At 39.2% G+C, this 4,796-nt stretch overlaps 1 pseudogene; it reads right to left on the bottom strand.

Annotated features, from left to right (window-relative positions):
• Window positions 1-4,543, bottom strand: part of LOC116098133 — an 8,155-nt pseudogene extending 3,612 nt beyond the window's left edge.
• Between the last annotated feature and the right edge of the window lie 253 nt (window positions 4,544-4,796).

Here is a 4,796-nt window from a genome sequence, read left to right as displayed (position 1 = left end):
GGGGGAGATTAAGATTATGGCTGCTTCACCTCGTGGTGTTATTACAGTACCTGCTAATCAGAGAATTGTTCAGCTTATTTTAATCCCTCTGTATACAATGCCTTCTAATTTTGATACAAAAAAAGAGGACAGAGTTGTTTTGGTTCTTCTGATATATAGTGGGTACAATCTATCACTAGCAAAAGACCTAATCTTAAATTAATTATTGAAGGAAAAAGTTTTGAAGGTTTAATAGATACTGGAGCTGATGTGACTATCATTAGAGGACAAGACTGGCCCTCAACTTGGGCTTTATCTGAGACAATAGCTCCTCTCCAAGGAATTGGTTATGCTAATAACCCAAAACAAAGCTCTAAGCTTCTAACCTGGAGAGATGAGGAAGGTAATTCAGGACAAATTCAGCCTTATGTTATGTCAAATCTGCCTGTTACTCTGTGGGGAAGAGATCTGTTGTCACAAATGGGTCTTGCTATGTGTAGTCCTAGTGAAATAGCTAATAAGCAGAGGACAGAACAGGACATTAAAACATCTGGAGGCCCTAAGCTTCAATCTAATACTAAAGGTTTGAAGTATTTTCCATGATGGCCACTATCTTGCCTGCATCCCATGCAGATAAAATCCAGTGGATTAATAATATTCCAGTGTGGGTTGATCAGTGGTCTTTATCTGAAGAAAAGATAGAAGCTGTTTCTTTGCTAGTGCAGGAGCAATTGGAAGCAGGACATCTGAGGGAATCCAATTCCCCATGGAATACGCCAATATTTGTCAATTAGAAAAAATCAGGTAAATGGAGATTGTTACAAGATCTAAGAAAGATAAATAAAACAATGGTAGTTATGGGAGCATTGCAAACTGGACTTCCATCTCCAGTGGCAATTCCAAAAGGATATTATAAAATAGTTATGGATTTAAAAGACTGTTTCTTTACAATTCCTTTGCACCCTGAGGATTGTGAGAGATTTGCTTTTAGTGTTCCATCTGTTAATTTTAAAGAACCTATGAAAGATATCAATGGACAGTCCTTCCTCAGGGAATGGCTAATAGTCCTACATTATGTCAAAAATTTGTGGCACAAGTCATTGATCCTATAAGGAAAAAATGGTCAATGATATATATTGCCCATTACACAGATGATGTCCTATTAGCAGGAAAAAATCCTCAGGATGTACTTGTATGTTATAGAGACTTACAAGTTGCCTTAGCTGAAAAGGGACTGCAGATAGCTCCAGAAAAGTGCAAACTCATGATTCGTATAATGTTATTTATACAGATGTTATTTATCATTCAGCCTTTTACTTTAGGTCAAGATTCCTGGTTAAAACAGCATAGTACTGATTGGTTGCTTGCTCAGATAGGATTTCAGGGAATTATAAATAATCATTATCCTCAGGATAAATTGATAAAATTCTTAAATGTGCATGAAGTGATATTTCCTAACATGACTTCTTCACAGCCTTTGAGTAATGCCCTTGTGGTATTTACTGACGTTCTCTAAACGACGAGTTGGATGTCTTATTAATAATCAACAGGTAGTCATAGAGATTCCTGGTCTCTCAGCTCAGTTAACTGAATTAACAGCAGTATTAGATGTGTTTCAGGCTGTGAATGATGCTTTCAATCTTTTCACTGATAGCCTATACATGGCACAGTCAGTTCCTTTACTAGAAACTTGCTGTACATTTAATTTTAATACTACAGCAGGATCCTTATTTTCACAATAGCAAAATGTCATTCTTGCACGAAAAAATCAGTTTTATATTGGTCATATATGAGCTCATTCTGGTCTTCCTGGACCATTGGCGGAAGGTAATAATTGTATTGATAGAGCTCTTATAGAAGAAGTCGTAGTTTCAGATCCTGTTGCACTAGCTAAATGGGATCATAATAAATTCCATCTTTCTAGCCATACCTTAAGACTTAAACATAAAGTTTCCAAAGGACAAGCAAGAATGATTGTGAAACAATGCCCTAATTGTGTTATTTTATCTCCAGTTCCTCATTTAGGGGTAAATCCAAGAGGCCTTATGCCCAATCATATTTGGCAGATGGATATAACTCATTATGCAGAATTCGGAAAGCTTAAATATATACATGTCTGTATTGATACTTGTTCAGGATTCATATTTGCTTCCCTGCATTCAGGAGAGGCCTCCAGAAATGTAATTGATCATTGTTTACAAGCCTTTAATGTTATGGGCTTACCTAAAGTTATTAAAACGGACAATGGCCAGCTAATTCTAGCAAAAACTTTCTATCATTTGTGAAAATTTTGGCATCAAACATAAAACTGGAATTCTCTATAACCCAATGGAACAAAGGATTGCTGAACGTGCACACTGCGCTCTTAAAAATTGACTTTTGAAAACTATAGGAGGGAATTTGTAGCCACCTAGGTCTCCAAAGGCACACCATGCTTTTGTGTTATTTGTTTTGAACTTGCAGATTCACATCAAAGGTCAGTCTGCTGCAGACCGACACTGGCATCCTAATACTTCAAGTTCATATGCAATGGTAAGGTGGAGAGATCCACTCACTAATACCTGGCATGGTCCAGATCCTGTTTTGGTTTGGGGCAGAGGGTCCGTGTGTATTTTTTCTCAGAAAGAGGATGGAGTGTGTTGGCTTCCTGAAAGATTAATACGTGGACTCAGATCCACAGCCTTCTTAGTAAATGTGCTTAAACACACTACTGAAATTTTTTTTTGCTTTTGCTTTTGCTTTTGAGCTGACAGCTTTTTCTGTCACTCTGGAAATGCCTGCTTAATTCAAAAATTTGCTTTCTCTCAAAGCTAAATAAACAATTCAAATTCACTTGCTCATGCACGGAGCAAAAGTATAGTCACTACTACAGCATTTAACTGTTTCAGGCTGGTGAAATCCCGAAGTATTAGCCTGAATTTACTACTTTGCATTTGAATTGAGGCTTGTTCTCAGCAAAGGTTCTCAGAGTTGGAGCTGATACTTTGCAGCTCAATCAGTTGCCTACACTCATCTCCAATACACTAGCGTGCAGCTTTACAATAACTTCAGAGAAAGTGGTTTTCAAAAAGACTGTGGCAGCTTGTGGACTTTGCAAGCAGTAAAGGCATGTCTTGGCATTGGGAGCACGGAAGAATGTGCATTTTGAGAACCTGTGTTCAGCGAGTTAGGTCTCTGGCAAAGAAATCAACCTAAGACAGAGGCACGTGCTGAGTGGCTGTTTTTGAAAAAAACATGAAATAAGCCCAGTTTGTAGTACAATCTAGATGTACGTGTTCTCAAGGACAGGTCAGATATTTTGCCAATAGATATTATACTGCAGATAAGATTCACCCAGGCACTGTGAAAATTCCCATGCAAAACCATGATGTTTGATTATGCCTTAGTCCTGCTAATTTTTTTTTAAATAAAAAGGGAGGAATTGTTACCTTCCCCCTTCACTTCAGCCATCGGACTTCTGGCAGCCTCTGCTTGGGGGCTAAAACCTGGGAGCTAAGACAGATGCTCTCTGTTGACTGTCAGTTTGTCTTTGAAGAAGCCGCCTGAGTATGCCCACCACCTGAGCATGCCCACCACCTGAGCACACCCACCACCTAAACACACCCACCACCTGAGCACGCCTGCCACCTGAGTATGCTCACTGCCTGAAGATCTTCCCAACCTGGGGACTTTGGCACCTGAACCTTCTTTGCAGTGTAATCTAGAGAATTGGTTTCAGTTTCTCCTGTGACTATAAAAACCCTAGCTTATTTCAAGTAAAATGGAGCCTTGATTGGGATGCAACATGGCTTCATGTTTTCTCTTTGCATTTCAAACCCCCTATTTCAGGTCCTTTATTCCCTCCTGGCTGAGAGAACCCAGTTCATGAAACTGCGGGCAGTTTCATGACAGGAGCATAATATAGCTCTCTCCTGAGAGGCTCTGCCAGTGCCTGACTAGTACAGAAATGGATGCTCACAGTCATCCATTGGACTGAGCACAAAATCCCCAATGGAGGAGTTAGAGAAAGAACACAAGGAGCAGAAGGAGTTTATAGCCCCACAGGAGAAACCATGTGAACCAACCGGTACCCCCAGAGCTTCCAGGGTCTAAACCACCAACCAAAGAATACACATGAAGAGCTCCATGGCTCCAGCCACATATGTAGCAGAGGATGGCCTTGTGGGACATCAATAGGAAGACAGGCCTTTGGTCTCATGAAGGCCCAGTATATGGGAATGCCAGGACAGGGAAGCGGGATGGGGTGGGTTAGTGAGAAGGGAGTGAAGGGATGAGATAGGGGTGTTTTCAGAGGGGGTAAAATTTGCAATGTAAATAAAGAAAACATCTAATTAAAAAAAGTTTCCTCACATTTGAAGTCATCCTCAACATCCTATCACTCATATGTGCCTCTAAGGCAGATATTCCTTCTAGTGAGAATGACCATTATGTGAATGAAGGTCTCTGGGCTAAGGTCTGTGACCTATGATTATGAAATTATAGGAAAAAAGAAAGAAGAGAAAAATATATGGGCTAAGATTCGAAGTCCAACTTGGAAATAAAGAAAATTCTTTAATAAGGACATAAATGAGTTTATTCATCTTAAGAGCATTAGTGGAAGTCTATTTCATATATCTGGAAAAGACAGAGCATACACAAAACTTTGTTATTCATGGGACAATATGGCTATATGATCATCCTATTTTCCTCAATAATTTTTTATTAACCAGTCCTTTTATCTTTTGATGTTACAGATTGGGCATAGCCTACATTTCCATATGCCTTCTAAGTATCTCCTGTATACAAATATATAGAGAATATTATAGATAATTACTGCA

Source organism: Mastomys coucha, unplaced genomic scaffold (genome assembly GCF_008632895.1).
Source record: "Mastomys coucha isolate ucsf_1 unplaced genomic scaffold, UCSF_Mcou_1 pScaffold20, whole genome shotgun sequence".
NCBI lineage: Eukaryota > Metazoa > Chordata > Mammalia > Rodentia > Muridae > Mastomys > Mastomys coucha.
The sequence above is the reverse complement of the archived record's forward strand: the minus strand, read 5'-3'. Positions and strand labels throughout refer to the sequence as shown.